The sequence below is a fragment of the Salminus brasiliensis genome, chromosome 1, assembly GCF_030463535.1.
Source record: "Salminus brasiliensis chromosome 1, fSalBra1.hap2, whole genome shotgun sequence".
Classification (NCBI taxonomy): domain Eukaryota; kingdom Metazoa; phylum Chordata; class Actinopteri; order Characiformes; family Bryconidae; genus Salminus; species Salminus brasiliensis.
Genome location: NC_132878.1, coordinates 39,172,446 through 39,196,599, shown reverse-complemented (window position 1 = coordinate 39,196,599; position 24,154 = coordinate 39,172,446). Strand labels below are relative to the sequence as shown.

The following is a 24,154-nucleotide window of genomic DNA, read 5'->3' as shown; positions in this document are numbered from 1 at the left end:
GACCGAGACAGAGGAAGACCTGTAACTGTATAATTGTATAATTCCAGGTGTGACATACAGCACAGGTGAGGAAGCCCTCTGAGAGACCTCTTAAACAAAGTAAGCAGTAATAAACATTACACAGCAATTCATTAGCTCAATACAAAAATACACTTAGTACTGAGGCAACTACTCAGTACCACACCCACAGCACACACACACACACACACTGGATAGATGGAGCTCTTGAAAAGGTCAATAGCACATTTGGCTCAGTCCGTTAGGACTCTGTGATGGGTGAGCAGCAGCATAAACTCACTGACCTCAACTCTACAGCTCACCACTAACACACCACCACACCACATCACTACATAACACCACATAAAACACACAGAGCATGCTGCCACTGCCCGTAGCAGCGCCTTGTATCTCAGAATATTTTAACTGGTGTATTGAGAGAACTCCTTAGTTCTACACCCACAACACAAGCAAAAAAGAATTACGAGCCTAATATTGAGCCACTGTCTTAACTAAAAACACTTAAATAAGCCAGTTTTTTGAGGACGTAGGTGATCTTAATATACACGGCTTATACACACTTCGTAAACCGTGCGAGCATTGGCTCTTACAACAGGCAAGCGTGTATAAACATATATGTTTGTGATGGGGTAATTAGGCTACCAACGCTGCAAGCTATGCCACAATGAAATAAGTATTACAACACCAGCCAGGCCTAGCCATATTTATCACCATTCCCTAACACCAAACATATAGAAGGAGAGGGAAAATCTATGTTTTCCCTGTTAACAGAATGTCAACGTCCAAAAGACTGGAGGAGGAGCATGCCTCAAGCCCCTCATCCGCCCAATCTTTTTGATTTTAATAATTTAGTCACTACCTAACGCTGCTATGATTTTTTTTTTTTAATCAGAAACACACATTACAGATATTACACAGCAGTACAACCTCTGCATTTAACCTATCTGTGACAATGAACACACACACGCCAGTAAAGAAGGGCAGTAAGTACACACACCTGCTGGGCAGCCACCTCAGCCTGGGAAGCAGGTGCTTTGCTCAAGAACACCTCAACCATGAATGTTAAGGGAGGAGGAATCACTGTGTCTTCACGTCTCCCGCCCCCACTTCCTGCCGGTACTGGGGATAAAACCAGAAACTCTCACTTATTCTCATTTATTCTCTCATTATTTTGACGTGATGAGCAGCCCACCAGAATTTGATGAAAAAACATTTAATCTCGCACTTTTACTCAAACTCCGGGGCCTATGCACTACATGCTATGGTAGCCTGCACTATTTCTGGGAACTAATGGATGTTTGTTAGTGTTCACTTCCTTCCTCACACATAAGATTCTCCTAAATGCATTAAGTTCACTGAACTCTACACACCACAAGGCCTCATGAATGCTGAATCAGCACTATGGAAGTCCACTGAGCTCACAAAGTGCCGAATCCTCTGCCATCTGTCACCTTGTACTGCAGAGAATGCAGAGCAGGAACCCAGGACTCCACACAATGGAATGATGAATCATGACTTTCATCATCTGATTTGTGTGTTTTTCTTTGTGTGTGTGTTTGTGTGTGTGTTTATGGGAACACTGAGATCAGCATTCTTCAGTCATTGCTTTAATCACAGAAAAGGCATGGAAAAGGCAACATGTGCTTCACAAGGACACTGCCTTGGAAACCGGAACACACACACACACACACACACATGGTTTACAATGTTTTGTTTGATGGCAACCATCTTTCATTATAGTCTCGCCTAGACTGAACGAGAGCAGCCACAGCCAGCTTTCTTCACAGCCATTCAGTTACTCATTCATTCAGAAACAGAGAGAGAGAGAGAGAGACACACTCAGACGCTGTTCAACATTTAAATTCAGTTGCTAGCTATAGCTTCACAACATCACAAACATTTGAATCCCCCTGGTCTTACAAACATAGACAAAACGTCCACCGCTCACTCTGTAATGCGGATTCTGGAGCCAGAGGTGTTTTGCCTTGTCTGGGGCCACAGTCTGCATTCATATCTGCATGCTGGAGGTGGGAGAACTGACCCCCGAAAAATTCCAAACCACCATAAAGCTGCTCTGGTCATGCCTACTTCATAGGGTAAGAGGCTTAAGGTCAGCTGAGGGCATAGGCTTGCTCCATTGAATCTGTAAGTCTGTTATATATGCTGACTGAATGACCTATATGAAGCTGGAAAACTAATGCATTCACATTCATTGCTAGGGCTGCAAAACAGTAATATCAATAGTAGGGTTAGCTGGTATAACAGTGCTGTATACCGCAGTATTTACAAATGTTGACGAATGACGTATTTCACAATGACGACATTCTGTCTATCAGCCAAAAAAGCTTATGAATAGAAAAGAGCCACAGGTTGAGGGTGCTGCGGAAGCTCACTGATGTGATGATACGCTCTAAAACCAGGTTGGAAAAACGTAACAACTCGCAACTAAGTTCGTTTAAAAGGGAGAATCAAGAAAACCTGGATATCAACTGTGCCTGAAAACAGTTGAAACTTTCAAGTAACAAAATCATTTTGATGCTCCACTGACCCATAATAAGGGGAACAGCGTCTGTGGTCTTGCTCAAGGGCCCATCAGTGGCAGCTTGCCGAGCCTGGGTATCGAATCCACAACCCTGTTATCAATAGCCTGGAGCGCTAACCTCTGAGCCACCACTGCCCAGCCACCTCTGCCCAATGAAATGGCTGCCATACACATAGAGATGCAAATAATAATAATTAAAAAAAAATCTTAATTTGTTTCAGAGCTGTATACCTCTCAGCTTGTCCAAAAATGCATGTGTAAACAGCATCCTTTAGCGGTGGCTCAAATATTGAATTCCAGTTCCTGACTGCAGAGGGAGCCAATTGTTGCATAATGCTGCTTTAAGCATACACTAACACTAAAGAGATTGTACAGTGTCTCTAGGAATGTGAAATTACATGATGGCAAGAATTTACACAATGGAACCCCCCCACCCCAAAGTTCTAACTAGACCTCAAAATAAAACAGCTGTTGCATCACTTTGCCTACTGTAGCTGTATGTAATATCAGTATCGCAAAGGCCAAAATCCTCATCATGATTAATAAATAATCTAGTTTGTAAGAACTCACCTTTGCCTTTAGCGCCTTAACTATTTGCTTCACACCTGATGCTTACACAAAAAACATGGTATCTAATGAGAGTGAAATCAAATGATGAATTCCATCACAGTCCTCTAGTCCTCTAGACTGTGGATCCATGCATACCGGAAAGGTTTCACCGCATGTCAGGGTCCACTCTGTGGGAGTGTTCCTCACGCCTTCTCAAACAGGCTGGGCTCTGCTGCCAGGAATGCCTGGAATGGTTTTGGCGAAGCACGCATTCTGCGCAACACCGATAGACACACTGAGACGGGTTAAGGACACAAACACACACAGACACGCATTCTGTCTTGGATACACACAATAACATATGCTGCCATACACACACATCCACACACATATTGCTTCCTAACCTCCTCATTTGGTTCGGGTGGTGAGGGGTATAAATAGTGGAGTGGCGTTTCAGTGTAGGGGCAGAAGGCCACAGAACTGCTCCACCCAACCAGACCTTTAAATACACTCATCGCTCTCTCTCTCTTGCTCTCTCTCTCTCTCTGTCTCTTGCTCTCTTTCTCTTCTTCCCATTCTTAACAGCAGACCAACAGGTCCAGCAAAAAGGGATCTATTTTAATAGTATGTCTGGGAATAGGACTGGTGCGCTATTACACCCAATGATAATCGCGCCGATACCTGTTGCAGTAACATCCTTCCAGTTTAACCAGTACCTCCATCAATCACACAAAGCTTTCAAGGCTTAGGAGTGTGAAGGTTAGTGTCTGCTTTCTCCAAGACACATAAATCCTCTATGCATCTTTACAGACTGCTGCAAAACATCGATAGACAGCTGAACACGCTTGCAGGAGAACCCTAACTCTCAGTTCTGTTGCATTAGCTTGCAGACGCCCACATTGGCTAGCATTAGGCCGAGATTTTTTCAGTGTGGTCTTCTGTTTGTGTTTCCCTGCTTCCCCTGTCTGCCCTGCCTCACTCTTTCTTTCCTTCTATGCAACCCTTCCTGCATCCTGGTTCACTTTCAAATGACTTTCACTGCTAACTGCTGGTTAGTCCGGACATGGCAGTGACAGGGCTGTCATCTAAGGATAAAGGATAAAGGTGCACGTATTCGTCACTGTACAGTGTGGACTGTACAGCGAAATGTGTCCTCCGCATTTAACCCATCTGGTAGTGAATACACACTCACACACACACACGTGTTAGGGGCAGTGAGTACACACACACACCCAGAGCGGTGGGCAGCCAACTCCAGCGCCCGGGGAGCAGAGAGGGTAAAGGGCCTTGCTCAAGGGCCCAACAGTGGCAGCTTGCCGAGCCCGGGAATCGAACCCACAACCCTGTTATCGATATCCCGGCGCTCTAACCGCTGAGCCACCACTGCCCCACTCTGTCTAACACAGTGACCAGGTTTTAAAATGCATTCCTAAAGCAAGCATGTGATTGTAAATAACAGCCTTGCTAAAAAAAAAAAATTAAATAAATAAATAAAACGTCTACCAAACGGATGCAGACAGGTGCCTCTTATTCTGACTGCCACCCAAAAAGAAAAAACTAATAATAGCTCAGGATGATGGTGAGTATACACAAAGGCCACTTTCTGTCTAGCCAAGATCCGGACCAAAGAGTATGAGCTGATGTACAGTGCTGGGCAAAAGGTTTAGGCACTTGAGCAGTAAGTGTTTATTTACTCAGTAAAACACTAATATTAGAATAAATACAAATACGATTCATACAAAAAGTTTTTCATAGTTTTCATGGTGGTCATGGTTTCATTAAAACATCTCTAAAGCTCTGCTATCGGGAGTCTGGTATTATTTAGAGTTCTCCTCCAACACCTGGTTTGGTAAATCAGTGCTTAATGATGGTAAATCCGGTGAGATGCTGAAAAATTGAACCAAGCTTTGTTCTTCAGACTAGCTCACAAGATCTCACCCACTTTCTTTAGAATGAGAAATTCTTGTTCTGTTTTATTGTTTTATTTATATTTATCTGCATCTATTCTGATGGGATCTGGAGTTTCTACATACAAGTTCGCTCACTGCTGAGAAAATGGTCATAAACAAAGTGCTTGGATGCTGCTGCTCCTCTGCAAAACCTGAAAAGGTCACAGCTGTCTATGCCAAACTGAGCTGAAGCAGTCTCTGGACCAATTAGCAGATTATGCAACAACTGGATGCTTTCAATTATCGTTTCAAATACAGTGAGAATGCTGAACTGTGAACCCAGTATCATGAATTTATTCAAATGATGGGCTGAGTGAATTACATGCCTTAATGGTAAGTGTATTAATGTGGACATATGATAATACATTATGTAAATGTTTAGTTGTAGGATATTTTTCAGTGGTTCACATGAAGAGACAATAAACTCAAATAAACGGCTCACAAAAAATACACACAGGGGCCAGATAGTGGGAGAGGGAGCCAGCACAAGAGAGATGAGAATTCAATCTCTCATATCCTGCACATGTAACTCGCATTTAAGATAACACAAATCTGAGCAATTAAAGCCTTTGCAGCTTTGGAAACTTGGATGAAACACCAAAAGCCATAGATTCAGATCAGCTTTCCAACCATTGAGCTTGATGCACAATTGTAATCAGACAAGAAAATAAATAGATTTTTTAGGGCATGGGAGTCATTCAGAGCATCTTATGAGCTGGTATGCACAACCATCTCATATACACTGTGAGCAATGGCCAATAACAAATACTGGCTATCAGCACTGGCCCAGAATTCCCGTAATCTTCCATTCCTACTGCCGGCATTAATAACTGGTTACAGCAATTTAAACATAAACAGTTTCTAAGAGCAAAAATTCACACTGACATTTTCTAGGACCAGTCAAGCAGCAGTGAACCGAAGCAGCTTATACCTGTTATAAGAACAGGAGGCCACTACACATTCACATTGCAGGTACACTGTTACTTCAAAAGCCAGTGGACCTACCTGGAGTTTAATGAATTTTTGTCAAACATTCAGGTGCCTTAAATAAAGTGTCACTCATTCATAGAACTGTGAATCAGCTGCCATAGCAGGAAAAAGAAACACACTATGCTCAGACCGAAACAAAACACAATCTTCTTGCAGAGAAATACGGTACTTTCCAGTTCAGCTGATAATCATTCTCCATGTGGACAACGCTGATGGAGTCACTTTCCAACTGTGTGTTTGTGCAATCCACTCCAACTAATGTGCTGATGCGCCATGGGTGTTATCAAGGATAAGAATAAGAAAACAAGAGAGCATACTGAAATTCAAGATGCCACACTTACACAGAAACAAAGAAATAACACTGAGCGTAATTACATTTCACTTCCTCAGATCACTCATCGCCTGGAATAACAATGTGGAAAAAGTGTTTCCGCATGCAGGAACCGTTCCTCGTCCAAGGCATTCCATTCTTAAATGTGACCCGAGAGGTGAATTTGTACAAAATAAATAAATAAATAAATAAATAAAAACTGTAAATTCTAATGACTCATTCAGTATGTTTCTGCCTCACAGCCAAATATCTGTGCCTTTTGGCCTGAATTGCATGCAGGTATTTCCGAAATCATCCCTGCATCCTTATTTTGAGCATAATTTAAGCATCTAGTGATTCATCTTTTCACTCTACTCTGCCATCAAACTCATCAAATTTCATGAACCAACAGACAATGCAAATACTATTATTCTTTACAGTAAAATGTCTTCTGGTCATTTTGAGATAAATGTAGGATAAACAAACAGATGAGTATGTGAGCTGAAGTTAATAAAAATAAATAAGTAAATAATAACAAATAAAAAAAAAAAAATGAACCAATATTTTTGATGATGGGGGTTTCTAAAATCAATGCAAGGAAAAATGATACATACATACAAACATTGTAAAAAATAACCACGTTGCAATAAGCAACTGAACTGGGTTCATTTAACTTAAATTAATAGTCTGAAATAAATAATGAAGTTGAATAAAGCCAGTTCAATGTCTTTCTACCACATGAAATCATTTTTCATAGGTTGAACAAATCAGCCACTTTTTACAGTGCATAAATAAAAAAAATATGTAGACACCCATTTAGATGATTAATTCAGTGGTGCTGAAAGTTCCAAGAAGTCTTTTCATTTGCCCTAGCCAAGACATCTTACATTCCTGTCAGTGATCATGATTGACTACAGCTGGTAGCTTCTCTGTGCCCATATAAAAAGGGCATACAGAACATACAGAACAATGGGAAAGTCCAAGAAGGTCAGTGCAGGTCTGAGAAGGATGATCATAGAAGTCAGGAAAGTCTCTTAGTTAGTAATGTATTCCATCACAAATCATGAGGATGACAAATTATACCTACCACCTGTTGATGACGTGGTATACAACTTTTTTTGGTCTATATAGCTTAATGCTGTTGGCTGGTGTACCGTGAACATGCTGAGGAAGACCATAAGTACTGAAATGTATGAATGTATATTAATGAATGTATTGAATATTATACGAGTGACCTCCGATCTCCCCTTTTTCATCAAAAATCATCAATTTTAGCAAGTTAAAAGGCTAATAAGCTTTTATCCTGTCATTGGGAGCCAAATATCAGTGATGGCAGTGAAATATAACAATGCTCAAAACCAAACAACACTATGGCAAGTCTGTTCACACCATTACAACGACTGCTGAATTCTGATCAGCGTTAAGCAACTTCTCTATTAAGCAACTTCTTTATTAACTTCTTGTTTTTGCTGAGGATAACCATGACCAGTATTTTCCCCTAATGCCTGTGCATGTGAATACATACCACAAGTATGCGAGCGAAAAATGTTATCTTGGACAAAACCCCACCGGCTACGTTTGTAATGCCAGGGCTTTGCATCATAGCATGAAAATAATTGGCTATTATTTCCAATCCCTCTCTACTAGTCATTGCTTTTACATGCCTTAGGATGGAGAAATGTAACAAGCATAGCTTATCATCTTGATGCTGGCCAAGTCACATTAATCAGCAACAGCTGTTGCCAATTGTCACCCTACACCAGCCTAGCGGCGTCTAACACTGACCAATGGATCTGGCAACATAAAGGTTCCTTCACCTTAACAAGAGTTCATCATGCTCTCGGAGAGCCACCTCATAACATCCTACTGATCTTGACCCAGGTCAGCTGGACAGCACTGAGTTTTTTTTTTTACGAGATCGGTCAAATTCCCAGTCTCAAACCCAGTGGACAGCCTCAGTGGGGAGGGGAACATACTCAGAACCAAAGTTCTCTTTTTCTTGGAAGAGTGCAGCTCTGTTTTTCCTCTTTTGCTTCTCTTTGGATTGGAGAGCACCGAGGATGTCCCAGTTCAACATCTGGATGAAGCACGTCTGCACTGGATATAAAAGCACAATTATGCAGTAATGGATACAGGCCTACCGTAGAATCCAATACAATGGCAGACTGTCCAATTTGCCCAGCAGCCCATGAACATCTACTCTCTCTGCATACTCCACTAAAACCTACGCTTATATCTGGCTATAGTCTCATAAATGAATATGATTAACCATGTGAAACTTGCAAGAGTCAAAGCATTTCCCAGATATGATAGAGATCTCACTGATGGGCATGCCGTGAACTTGTATACCAGCTGAAATTCCTCCTTTACAGTTGTGACCAATGATATCAGAATCTGTGTTTCAGTGAAATAACAAACTCAGCCACCACCATCACCTCCCACTGTGTAGTCTGTACTTCAGTCTGTACTGCTGTTTGTTTTGGAAGGAACAGACATACTCTATATGGACAAAAATATTGGGACATCTGTTCATTCATTGTTTCTTCTGAAATCAAGGCTTTTAAAAAATAGATTATCCTGTTTTTGTTGGAATAACTGCCCCTCCTGTCCAAGGAAGACTTTCTACTAGATTATTGCTGTCAGGATTCCATTGCATTCAGTGAGACGAGCATTAGTGAAGTCAGAATGTTGATGGTCACCACCCAACCTCATCCCCAACTCCACAACTCATCCCAACACAGTTCCAATGCTCCATAGCTCTGTGCTGGGGGGCTTTATACCCCTCTAGTCCACGCTTGCCATTAGGCAGCATGGTGTCAATAGATTCATGTTTATCTGCTCCAGAGAGTCCTATTCTATTGGCAGTGCCTCTCTTCAGGTCTTGGGGCCTGTTCCTTGATACAAGCCACTGACCTTTACCAAACAGCAGTGTCTGATGGTACAAGAGTGTGGGACACACGTACAAGACAAATGACATGTACATATAAATACGGGCATTGTACAACATAGTAATAACAAAACTGAATTTGTTAAAAATGGTACTGTTAAACTACAGAAATGCTTACTTAAGCATTTAAAGTGTTTTTATTTTAAATGTAACTATACAGCTGTGACCAATATTTATAATTATATTAATAAATATAATATATTAATAATTATTATTTTGATTAATATGATTTTACAGTGTACTGCAGTAGTAGTAGTAGTATGATGGAGAAAGTCTGGCAAGAATTGCTAAAAAATTGCTACTTGTGTCATGTTTATGGTGTGCAAAGCAGCAATCACACAGGTTCTGGTGGGAAAATGTGCCACCCTACAGATTATTAAATAAGTGTTAATCAGGATCAGTGATCACTAACAGCCAGCCTTGATTTGGGCCACCCCTTGTCCAATCTAAGTCTAACTTTGGGCCTTGGGCCTTTAATTAGAGTGAACTTGGCAGCACACACTTTGTCCAGTAAGGCACATGATGCCACAGAGAAGAAAAAATTCCTAAAGACCTCAAGAAATCAGTCTGGAATTGTAAGGCAGTACGGCTCTATTGCACTGCAATTAGAGCCATACTGTACGTTTGGAACATTAGTCAGTTTTCCCAGGAATGGAAGCCCTCCCAAAAGTGGCCACGTTACACTCAGTCCAATGTCATGGAAGCCGGACCACTTTTTATTGGAAAACCTGACACTGTGTTCATTATTTTTGAAAAGAGGCATGGGATTCCTGGGTTGCTAATGGAGAATTAAATGTCATTAATTCTGGGATTGTGCAATAGTGACTCTGACTGGCCACTGACAATCCCAATAACTGGTTTAATGAACAGTACCAGTGTTCAGTGTGCTGTGACTGTGCTAGCTAACATCTCTGAAGAACATCAGGTCCTATCAGGTCCTGAGGTGGCTTATGTCTGGCAAAAATGTGATGTTAGGGAATGCTATGCTGCATCAGGATGATGTGCTGCCACTGAGAGAACTATGGATTCTGCCAAAAGAGACTGTCAGGCCATCTGTCTATGAGCTAAAGGCCAAGGCCAAGTTTCAAGGCCTACAAATGTCACAGAGTGGAAGCAGTTCTGCTGGGATGAGTGGCCCAAAGTCCGATGTAAGACACTAACTAACTACTTGTTAAAGTGCTAAGAGGGTTGTAACCTGTTATTGCAAAGAAGGGAACGATCACCTTATTCACACAGCTATACCAGCTGTTAAATATCTTTTGCTAATAAGTGATGTTATGAAATAACAAAAGCTTGTATAAGCCATATATAAAACCTTGTAAAACCTTTATAAGATGTTCGATTGGGAGGAGCGGCTTTAGGCATTTTCCTCCTCCCAATCGAACATCTTATGAATACCATCTTTACCTTGTTTATGTGTCTTCACAACACTCCACCACCCAGTCTCCCTTCTACTTACTTGAGAGAGGGGACTAGCTTCCACCAAATGCCACCAGGACTCCAGCCCAAGGTTCTCAGAATTCTCTCCCCTCTCTACAGTCTTCACCCAAATCATCATATACCGATGGCCTGGTCCGAACTAGCAACCTTTTTTTTTACAATGCTGCATATTGTGGTTTGTCTCTCCTTGACATTTAGATTTTTTGCAATCATCAATGTTATGCAAACATCATTTTAAATATGACACCTTTTTCTATACAAAGAAGGTGGTTGAGTATCATGGTAAGACATGAAGTATGCTTTTCTGACCAACGTGGGAGGTTAAGTTTAGTTTGCTTTCCACAGGTAAGGGTTACATTCCACTGTAGGGGCCCAAGTGTTTGAAATATGTCCCTTAAAAAAAGCCACGTCATATACAGCGGTCCACGTAGATAAAGAATTCCTAGTCAAATATGGTGCTGCATTTTTCCAACTTTTCCCAACTTAAAAAACTGTTCCTCTGCAAGTTACCAGTCAGGTTTTAGTGGGTGTTTGGCAAACATGGCCTGTAATTAGAATTAATTAGAATTAAAAAGAGCAGTGCCATGTTGAAATTCCACACTGCCACAACAGCCACAATTCCAATAAAAGAGACAATATGTTAGAAAGCAACTACATTTATTATGACGACTACAAAACAGAACTGCAGGCTCATCTCAGCCTATACTGTTTTCAGTTTAGGGGGCTCACCTATTTCCCCTGATTTAATAAGAATCAATAAAAAGAAGGTAATGGGTTCACAAATAACTGATGCGTTAAATCAGGTGGAACACACAGTGTTGTCCCCGGAACCTTACACCAAATAGCTCAGTATATAGTCACTATTATCCTGGCCAAACCCTAATCTAAAAGTGTCCATACTGCTTCCCACACTGGACCAGATGGGCAGGGCATGATACAAGAGAGCCCTGACGGCATGCTGGGCAGAAGCACTGACTTTATTATTATTTAACTTGGACCTGCCATTGATGACCTGAGCCCTGAACTGCCACATGCCTTTTTTGGCATGGCTGAAACAAAATAAAAACCTGAAACCCCTGATGATACGTCTAAACAGTGTCTGGTGTGCACTGTGGTTGTAGAGACAAAGCCTCTTCCCTCGGGATGGGTTGAGTTCTTGTGTTGGTTCTTTTATCTTGGCCTACCCTGCTGGGACGCATTGCCTAATTCTGAGGTTATTTAAGCCTAATAAACAACATTTTATAACCATGCTGTCAACACCATTTATAGAGGGTACCCATACTCCTGTGTTAACTGTCTGACATGCTGCTTAATGTCAATATCTGTCAATATGGCATGGAAATGTATTGCTTAATTAAACATGTATTTAAATAACAGTGATTAAATAGCATAGAAAAGAAGCGACTCTAAATGTCTACAAAGGTTAACTTTCACACACATCCATGCCACCTGACTGTGCCAACAGAGCCTTGTGAAAAGGTCAAAGGAGCAGTGTGAATGGTAAAAAAGTTACAGGTTTCTCAGATGCTGGGAAACTGAGGACACTTATAGGACACTGCTTGCTGTTGACGATCACCCTTTATTTCCATAGTCCCTTATAGATTATCTACAGATGCTTTTAATGAGGTTGCAGCTTTTGTTAAGCTGTTCATGATTTGTAGGCTCCTGCATAAATGTACTTATTTAGCGTCAACCCTATTGTCCAAAGGATAGCCCCTAACCTCTAAATGACCAGACGTTTATCCTGAACTCTGCTTAGTGGTTCTTCTGACTAAGGCAGTTTAAGAATTTCAGCTTTCCCTTAAACTAATTTCCCCTCTAAGTAAATTAGGATAACAAAATTTCCTCAAAATTAAAGACGTCATGCTTCGTTAAGGGCATGTCTACGAGAACACACATGTATGGAGGAATGTAACTTTTAAATCAAGGCCTTTAAGCCAAGCACAGTCCTATGACTTAAATGACATACACACACACACACACACACACACACACACACACACACTTTCATCTGATACTAATTAGATCTGAAAGTGTTCAGCCAAGCAAGCAGGGCTGGGGCCTCCTTTGATTCTCAAAGCAAGTCTATAGACACTGGCGGTCGAAACAGATTGCTTTGATATACATTTACATTTACATTTACATTTACGGCATTTAGCAGACGCTCTTATCCAGAGCGACTTACAAAGTGCTTTGCTATTTACCCAAGAAAAGCCTTAGCTAGTTAGAATAGACCAATAATTCAAAAGATACCTCTAAGCTTAGACATTGCTAAACACAATACAATAAGGCGACCACAGAACTATTCGTCCAAGTACTCTCTGAAGAGGTGGGTCTTCAGTTTGCGTTTGAAGACAGCGAGCGACTCGGCCGTTCGGACACCCAGGGGCAGCTCGTTCCACCACTTTGGTGCCAGGACAGAAAAAAGCCTGGATGCTTGTCTTCCGCGGATGCCACACACTGATCCAGAAACGTAAAGGAGGACCAAGCGGTCCAAAACTAACATAGGTGCTAGCATTGGAGCAAACTCCTCCTCATCGACTTCAGAATACACACTGCTGTAGGATCCCAGAACTCTACAAGAAAAGATGGAGTATAGTAGTCATTTGGGGGCAGACATTTATAAAGTACTAGAGACCTAGACTTAAGGAAAAGTTTAAGCGCTCTATCAAAAAACCTGACTTGAGTAGAAGTAGACGTGTTCTTTAAGCTCCAAACTTGGTTGGAAGTAGTAAAGTATTCAACATTTTTGTACTTAAGTAGTTTATTCTAAAATGTACTACTTAAGTACTGAAGGTATTGTGTTGTGTTGTGTGTATTGTGTAGATATATCAGAAAGCAGTCAAAAGTTTGAATATGATTATTATATGTTTATATTATTTCAAAAGTTTAGACTTAAGGACTGTCACAATTCCTCTGGCCTCTGTAGTAGAAGGACAGGACTGTATAAAACCACTCTGGTGGTGATAATGTGGGTTTGAAATGATTCCTACCATTTTTATATTTGTAACGAGTAACAATGCAGCACATAAACAATGTGACGGAGTAAAAGTATTAAACTCATCCAAAATATGGAGTGAAGTAAAAGTGGAAGTAGGAGAAAAAAATAGAGACAGATACAGCATTGTAGTACCTAAGTACAGTAGTGAAGTAGCTCTACTTCCTTACTATATATCTCTATTTGGGTGGTTATGGATGAATATAGGAACAGAACTAGATAGGTTTATTGTCTATGTACTTTGGACTGATTTGGACCAGTCACAGTTAGTGGAAGATCTCAGGACAAGCACTGCACTGTATGAACTGAAGCCACTGCATTTGGTTAGGCCAAAAAGACATCGTATTGATTCACAGCGTTGTTTTCGCTTACTGCTTACTGCCAAGCCGAAGTGGGTGTTTTAGAGCGGAAGCACTCCAGAACCAGGAGTTGAGAGACTTGGAATCTTCCTAATGGAGAATATTTGGTAGAGTGGAGATTCAGGCTCAGACATCTTTGAAGCGTTTGAAAGCAGTTAAGCAGGCAGTGGAAATGAGACAGGGAAAAAAGTGCACTACATTTACAATTCGATAAGCCACTAGGTGCTACGCGACTGACTCAGAGTTCCTTCAGAAGTGGAACAGAACAACGAGTGTTTCATAAAACTACTTCTTTTAGAGAAGCCTTAAAGAGAGAAGAAAGTGCCCTGAGGTTAATTTGGTTATTCTTGTTTCATACACATGAACATCTGAAGGAAACCCAACTAAAGATATTCATCTTTCTGATTGCTCACTCACCGTGACTCCAGTGCATGTTGTAAAACTGCCTGTCACTCAAGAGAACTTCTACAAAAAAAAAAAAAAAAAAATCTGCTCGGTTTTCAACTAGAATTAAATAATTCCTGACTCTCGCGCCCTGGATTCCAACCTCTAAAAGCCAAGTTATTTAAAACGAGTTGTTCCAGCCCCACTGCACTTATTCATCTGAGCTGAACGGTGTCTTGACAGAAGTTACGACTGCAAAACTTGAATCCTGTTTCCAGATGTTTTTCAACTATTCGCTTTACATCCCTGAAGACATTGGTAGAAGCTGTGGACCCAGGCTGACTTGCAGAGGAGAGCTTACCGCTACGGCTGGATTAAATGATTGCTAATGTGAGCTGGCACCGAGACATGGAGGAAAACAGCAGCCGGCGGGCGAGTCTCACACAGCTTGCCCTATATAAAACATGAAAGTGCAGTGCCATGCGCACACTCCCTCCCGAAAACCAATGTGCAGTGGTTGCACACCAAAGGGCATGGCTGCCCTATCAGAGGAGTGTATATTGAAGGTTGCTATTTTGAAAGGAATATTTCTGTTCTTTCATGAGCAGTAAAAGAGGGTAACAGTTTGCATGCCTGTAACGAAAGCAGACACCACAACAAGGTACAGTCATTGCCACTAGACACAGCCCCCCCCCCCCAACACCACCCCTTTTTTTCCCTCTTTAACAAGGACCTTTAATGAGTGATTACTGTGTCTATGGAGAAGACTGCCAGAATGGGACGGGCCCTCCCTCCGCCACCCCTGCCCCAAACTGGGCCTTCTAAGAACATGTTGTTTTGTTTTGGTTTGCCTTCTCTGTGGACATTTTTCTTTTTTGCTCCAGAGCAACACCAACACGGCATAATGAGAAAAGACGCTTGGTAATCATAACCTTATCCTTCAGCTCGGAAGTGCTAAGAGCAAAAATATTTAAGGTGCCACCTCCAGCTCCAAATGGCAGGTCTTTGTGAAATATGTTTCCAGCCATACCACTGTTGTTGTTGTTAGGAAACTGCTAAATGACTGAGTTGAAGAAGGTCAGCCTATGTTGGCTGGATAGATGACCCGATCCGAGCACATCTGCAAAGATCCGGTCTGATCCAATCCAGTCTCCGTTTATGTAATGTGACATTCTGGACATTTTGGGCATTCTATGTTTAATATGTTATAACACAATAAAACCGACCTCCCTTATCATTTTACTATTCATAATTTTTACTCCATCATCATTTTACTCCTGTACTCTACTTGTTATTTTATTTATTTTAAATCGCTGCAAGAATTCTGCTATCTAGAACATCATTGGCCTACCCCTCTCGGTTTTGGTTTAAAAGTTTAAAAGCAAAGAAAAATACTCCTTCTGGTAAAGCAAGGTGTTTCCATATAAGTTTAACATCCAATTAACCAGAATTCCAGAGTAAAGACGTTTTGGGTGTGTATTTCCCTGCATGAATACAACAGAATTTGTCATTTGTCTTTGTCATTGCACAGGTACAACAACACTGGGCAGGTTTATGCAGCATGGGCAAAAATAATAGACAAATGGGTCAGACAATAGACAAACAGCCTGAACAAAAGCACCTCAAATGCACCTAAAGCACTAGAACTAGACGTTTTTATGTTACACTGTAAAACACTGCAGGCCTAAATTCATGACATTTCATTGCCATATTCTGAAAACGTGTCTGGAACGACCCTGATGCTGATTGCCCATATTGGATCAGGGCAATACTTACAAATTTTATGCTTTAAAAGTACCTTCATGAAAAGTAACTTTACTTTTGTACTAAATAAAAGTTCACTATACTACATAAACATTGTTAAAACATCCATGCAGAGCATGGGGCATATTTGCTGATGTTTTGGACCATTGCAAACTCTATTTCGACATCAAAAAGTGACTGTCGCAATTTGTTAAATAGGTGCAACACCCCATAATAAGATCAGAGGAGCAGTCACTGCTCTTTTATGCTTTTCTGTATTAAATATGCCTTTATAGCAGTTTCCCTTTAAAGGGCCAAATACTGGGATGAGATAATGATAGTATAATGATGCAGAGCAGCCAATCTCAAGACATGACATTTACATGCAGTAGTCTTAAAAACACAGGGCCAAACTAAAACAATATGGATTATGTTGGTCAATAATATTAGCCAGTACTGATAACTGATGGATTTACTGGTCCTTGTGTTAGTGATGTCACTTACACAAACACATTTGCATGTATCCACCTCTACTGCATAAGGCACAACACATATCAGCCAATCAGAAGAGAGGCAATTTACAGTTTTAGAGGACTGTAACACATCTGTTCAATTATAAGAGATGTAAAGAGGTTGAAAATGGCCCTATGGTCAGTTGGAATATACATCTACAAAAACATCATGAAGTAAAAAAGGGAGCCTTTAAATGATTTAAGACCCTGAATTTGAGTTATAATTATAAGGATATATTAGCCAATTGTATCATTTTGTAGAATTTTTTGCCTCTTGAAATTGGTATCACAACCAGTGACAACATTTCCATATCACTAAGGCGCTAAAAGGGCAGCTGGAACATGGCCCAGGAAAAATGAATTACGACTGTTTTTGGTATATAAACCCACACACAGTATAAGGGGTAGGACTCAGACATTGGGAGGAAAATAAATAAATAAAATACAAGAAAAATATAGAATATGGCCCCTTTTTAAGGTCTCAAGGCTGTTGCTGGAGTGCCAACTGAGACCCACCCGGAGTCCACAGCTGACAGCGCCACCCACAATACAAACCTCAGGCCAGCTGGCTCAAGCTTCACCTACCACCTCCACCTCCACCTACAGGAGCACAGTCCAATTTCCACTTGGCTTTGTTTACGAGATCATTAGTCTAGCTACGGTATTGTTGGGTCAATGACTACATCTGGTTTAAGCGACGGAGACAGAGACTGCTTTAAACGTGTTTTTAATAGTTTTTGCGAGACGTTCGTCTTGAAGTGGGAGGCCAGCAGATGTGAAATACCACACCTCACATAACTCCATCAGCCGAAAGAAAACTTTACCAACACTCCTCTGCCAAAAATGTGCAGAGTTCCTTCACTCTGGTGAGTGGAGGATAATGGAGAAGAATAACACTGAGGTAGATGTGGTAGATGTGGTTTTGAACTAAAGCTAATGACATATCTATTCACTGATGTTGCTGGTTCTTAGTCTAGCAGGGCATTTGTGGAAACAGATTTCACATAAATAAGGTTAGAGTTATAGAAGAAACTCCAGTCCTGGCTTTGGAACACGAGTTCTTTCCTCCAGGAGAAAGAAAAACACTGAACCTAGGAGTAATTATATCAAATAGGCTCCTGCTTTTCTAAATTGTTCATTTCCTACTATTCCTTGAGGATTAATCTCTTAATGGCTCTGGTAGTTCATCATTAATTGGGTGCAGTAACTGAACCAATTTTGTAATTTTGGGGTTTCAGGCACGAGAAACACTTCATGAATGGTCTGGTCTGCATTTGCCAACAGTGAGGATACACTGTCTAATACACTTGCTATGCGCACAGGACTCAGACAAAGCTATTGTATGTTCTAATGGCTTAAAATATCAGTCAAAACTGTTCAAGTTGAGTAAAAACAAAATACAGTTTTTAATGTATCATTTCACTCATTGGCAACTGGCAAGGTGTCAAACACCAACTGGTTCTGTGTGAATACGTAATTGCCCCTAATGAACCACACATAGTTGATAACTGGGATAAATTATCCAGGACACACCCACCCAGTCTTAAAAGAGCCCCCCCGTTAGTAACTCTCAGGAAGTCAAAAAAGAACCCAGATAAACAACTAACGAATTCAGGCCTTTCTCGCCTCAGATAAGGTCAGTGTTAATGGTTACATCATTAGAAACTGGGCAAAAATGGTATTTGTCTGAGAGTGTTGAGTCAAAAAGCACTGCTTACTACAAGGAACATAAACGCTCAAAAAAACATGCAAAAACACCTTGATTACCCACATCATCCCAGCCTTCTGAAATACTAGTGTGTGGACTGAGGAGTCAAAAGTGGAATTGTACAGGGGTACAGATACATCAATGACTTTCTTTTTTTTTCTTCATTAAAGGAAATTATTATTTAGGCCTAAAAACTGTGCCTGGTCTTTCTTTATGTCCTCCGTGGCTTTTTACAATTTCTGTGAGCTCTAAAAACATTGAGGTGTCATTGAGGCATGAGAATACACACTCTCGCGCAAGTACGTCTTCACACCTGGCCCCAAGGCAGTGTACTGTTGAGGCAAGAGGCATGACGAAGAAAGGGCCTAAATATACAGTAAGCAAAATGCTGTCAAAACATGGTGTTTCTGCTGTTATTGTTCATGTTTTGCATTTATCTGAGACTCACATCTGAATCATGGTACACAGGTAGGAGAATGTAGTTTTAGTAGTCTTGCTCTAGGACTCATCCAGAACTTTAGCCATGGAAAAGATGGTGTTATCTTTATCTTATTACATGTACATATACATATTTCTATTACATCTGCATATATTATTTTAGTTTATTAGTTTATTAGTATCAGTTTATATTAATTTCGTTTTTCCTCATATTTTATAAGTTCCTACCTTGATTTTTATCCTTGTCGTTTCATGTGGCCGGACAGTTATCAAAGAATTTCATTTCTTGTTGTACCACTTTGTTTTGAGCGTGCTTTAAAATGCACATCATATCTTAGACGGCGTTTAGTAGACATGATAACTGCCTGCAGCAATGAAGAGGTTCAGCCAGCACAGCTCAACAGCTGCGTTTCAGCCTTGCTATGGTTTGCATGCGGCTGGATAGCGGGCACAGACCTAAATTGACATAAAGTCAACATAATCAGTAGATTACAAAATAAATGAACTGTGACAGGACTAAACTTGTCACAGACAGTCAAAATCCTAAAATCAGCACTGTCTGGTTAACTGCCTATAAACTTCTGAACTTTTCCACTCTCTTAAGATCCCATTCAGCATTGTGGGGTTTTTTAAGCCTCATAAACAAATCAACAATTTGGCAACCGAGTGCCAGCCAACAAAAAACACCATTCACGATGGAAGCCTTTAAAACTTGATCGATGGCTCCACACACCAGTTTCCAGCCTGCTTCGGTGACAACCTCCCACCTGCCCCCCGACAGGAGCTCTTAAGAGTTCCCCTGTAAAGCTGTCAGTCTACTTACTGGGAGAGTGCTTAATGGAATAAAAAACTCAGATCAGTTTCTAGCTTTTCCGATTCTTCATTAGGGTAATGCACAGAGCCCGGGCAGAGAGCAATGGAATAGGCCAAAACACACACACAGCAGTCTGCAGCACTGTTCTGTGCTACACCTCATTTGTGCAAGTTAGAAAACATAGTTTACACTTATTACTGCACTTAAATGCACTTATTTCTCTTCTGGGTTTTTAATACAGAGTGAGACAAGAAGCAAATAAATCTGAAAAAAGTCTGTGTGCACATGCTCTGGAATTTGTGCCTGTACAAGTGAGAGAAATTACATCAGTGCATACAGCATTGCTCCATAACACACTCTTTCACACTTGTACACTATATGCATAATTGCTCCAGTGTGACCGTCATGTGTGGCTGGTTATTACTCTAGCATGCAGAATTTGCAAGATTTGATGTGTGGGATGGGGCAGATTTGCAGACTTGCAGAGCTCAGTAACACAGAGATATCTAATCAGCACAGTGATTTATCAGCACAGGTAAGTCTATTTATCAGTCTACTCATGCTTTAGTAGAGCTCAGTAACACTGAGATAAATAACTGATCAGCACAGTGATTTATCAGTCTACTCATGCTTTAGTAGAGCTCAGTAACACTGAGATAAATAACTGATCAGCACAGTGATTTATCAGTCTACTCATGCTTTAGTAGAGCTCAATAACACTGAGATAAATAACTGATCAGCACAGTGATTTATCAGTCTACTCAGGCTTTAGTAGAGTTCAGTAACACTGAGATAAATAACTGATCAGCACAGTGATTTATCACTCTACTCAGGCTTTAGTAGAGTTCAGTAACACTGGGATAAATAACTGATCAGCACAGTCATTTATCAGTCTACTCAGGCTTTAGTAGAGTTTAGTAACACTGAGATAAATAACTGATCAGCACAGTGCTTTATCAGTCTACGCAGGCTTTAGTAGAGCTCAGTAACACTGAGATAAATAACTGATCAGCACAGTGATTTATCAGTCTACTCAGGCTTTAGTAGAGTTCAGTAACACTGAGAAAAATAACTGATCAGCACAGTGATTTATCAGTCTACTCAGGCTTTAGTAGAGTTCAGTAACACTGAGATAAATAACTGATCAGCACAGTGATTTATCAGTCTACTCAGGCTTTAGTAGAGCTCAGTAACACTGAGATAAATAACTGATCAGCACAGTGATTTATCAGTCTACTCATGCTTTAGTACAGTTCAGTAACACTGAGATAAATAACTGATCAGCACAGTGATTTATCAGTCTACTCAGGCTTTAGTAGAACTCAGTAACACTGAGATAAATAACTGATCAGCACAGTGATTTATCAGTCTACTCAGGCTTTAGTAGAGTTCAGTAACACTGAGATAAATAACTGATCACAGTGATTTATCAGTCTACTCAGGCTTTAGTAGAGTTCAGTAACACTGAGATAAATAACTGATCACAGTGATTTATCAGTCTACTCAGGCTTTAGTAGAGTTTAGTAACACTGAGAACTTTTTAGCACACAAATGTATATATATGACAGTTCATTCAGCCTACAGAGTGTTATGCTGAAGTGTTTACTGCGGATAGTCCGTACCACTGCAACCTCCCAAAACATCCAAATAAAGTTCATGAGGATTTCAGTAAGACTCATCTATCCCACAGTTGTTACAATTTTCAGACAAGACAGCCTTCTGAATGAGCCATTTAGAACAGAGGTAACTTACATATATAGGCCTTAAAGACATAGTAACAGAAACAGTCAGCTGAATTTAAAGGAGTAATGGTTATGGTCAGTAATCCGACTGTATGAGGGATCTGACCTCAGGGAGTGTGTATGGAAAACTGAACAGCTCTTCTTGTCTATGGACATGCCCTCTTTGATGCATATACACTAAGGGTGTACTCATCTAACTGTATATTCAATTTGTCAGGTTTGTTAAAAATGTGTGTGTGTGTGTGTGTGTGTGTGTGTGTGTGCGTTTGTGTAACAGGCTCCTTTGAGGAAAGGAAATCTTTGTGTGGTTCACAAGCCATAACTCCCATAGTTCAGTGTTATAAATGTGTCATCTCCATTAGTTTCTCCTGTGTGTGGCATTTTTTAGGCCTGCCATATGTTTCATATATGGGTGAGTGACGCTCAACTCATCCATCAGCTCTAGCACACATCTCTCTACAGCAACCTCCACTACAATGCATGGACAAAAGTATTGGGACACCTCCTCATTCACTGTTTCTTCTGAAATCAAGGGTTTTAAAAAGGGTTAATCCTGCTTTTGCTGGAGTAACTGTCTCTACTGTCCAGGGTAAAAGGCTTTCTACTACATTTTGGAGGAGGATTGTTGTGAGGATTTGATGGTATTCAGTGACAAAAGTGTCAACTGAAGTCAGGATGCTGGATGATCACCACCCCACCTCATCCTTGTTCCAAAAGTATTGGAACGAGTACAGTTGATTATTCCAGAAATCACTGTTCCACTGCTCCACAGCTTAATGCTGGGGCTTTATACCCCTCTAGCCCACCCCTGGTATTAGGCATGGTGCCAATAGGTTCATGTTTATCTGTTCCAGGGAGTCCCATGCTTTTGGCAGTACTTCTTTACAGGGACTAGACAAGCTGTATGCAACCTAAAGTAGCTTAATGCATTTATTAGAAGGTGGGTCCACAAATATTTGGATGGCGTATGTAAGAGCACTCACTTAGCCAGCCAGCCGTTTTGTCGCATAGACACACACTGCTGCTCTAACCTTTAGGGATACCAAGCTTTCTGCAACTACTAAGACACTTCTGATTGATTGTATGCATGCTGATCTAGGATCAGATTCCTGTCTTCTTTAAGATCACTCTACTGACAGGAGCAGGTCCTACATCAGCATGGCAATTCTTATACACTTTTTGAATGTGGGCCCAAAAAAATGGTATCATCACATCTATAAATATACCTGGGAGAGTGTTATCTTGAGAATAATGCATCCACACATCATAAAGATGCGCTGATATGAGAATTTCAGCACCATAAGTCTGCTGAAACTAATGCAGACACACTAACATTCAAATACACTGTCCTATTATACTTAACACACTGTCAGTTCTAACAAAACACACAGTCCTATTATACTTAACACACTGTCCTATTATACTTAACACACTGTCCTATTATACTTAACACACTGTCAGTTCTAACAAAACACACAGTCCTATTATACTTAACACACAGTCCTATTATACTTAACACACTGTCCTATTATACTTAACACACTGTCAGTTCTAACAAAACACACAGTCCTATTATACTTAACACACTGTCCTATTATACTTAACACACTGTCAGTTCTAACAAAACACACAGTCCTATTATACTTAACACACAGTCCTATTATACTTAACACACTGTCCTATTATACTTAACACACTGTCAGTTCTAACAAAACACACAGTCCTATTATACTTAACACACAGTCCTATTATACTTAACACACTGTCCTATTATACTTAACACACTGTCCTATTATACTTAACACACTGTCAGTTCTAACAAAACACACAGTCCTATTATACTTAACACACTGTCCTATTATACTTAACACACTGTCAGTTTTAACAAAACACACGGTCCTATTATACTTAACACACTGTCAGTTCCAACAAAACACACAGTCCTATTATACTTAACACACTGTCCTATTATACTTAACACACTGTCAGTTTTAACAAAACACACGGTCCTATTATACTTAACACACTGTCCTATTATACTTAACACACTGTCAGTTCTAACAAAACACACGGTCCTATTATACTTAACACACTGTCCATTATGACCAAACATTGTCCCATTATACTTAACACACTGTCCATGATGACCAAACATTGTCCCATTGTACTTAACACACTGTCCATTATGACAAACATTGTCCCATTATACTTAAAACATTGTCCATGATGACCAAACATTGTCCCATTATACTTAACACACTGTCCATTATGACCAAACACACTGTCTCATAATACTTAACACTGTCCATTATGATCAAACACACTGTCCCATAATACTTAACACACTGTCCATGATGACCAAACATTGTCCCATTATACTTAACACACTGTCCATGATGACCAAACATAATCCCATTATACTTAACACACTGTCCATGATGACCAAACATAATCCCATTATAGTTATCACACTGTCCATGATGACCAAACACACTGTCTCATTATACTCAACACACTGTCCATTATGACCAAACACACTGCCTCATAATACTTAACACACTGTCCATGATGACCAAACACACTGCCTCATAATACTTAACACACTGTCCATGATGACCAAACACACTGCCTCATAATACTTAACACACTGTCCATGGTGACCAAACATTGTCCCATTATACTTAACACACTGTCTATGATGACCAAACACA

General features: G+C 40.4%; 1 protein-coding gene across 1 annotated transcript in view; it reads right to left on the bottom strand.

Moving 5' to 3' along the window:
- Positions 1-24,154, bottom strand: part of usta (uronyl 2-sulfotransferase a) — a 97,663-nt gene that overhangs the window by 72,025 nt on the left and 1,484 nt on the right. The window lies entirely within an intron of this gene.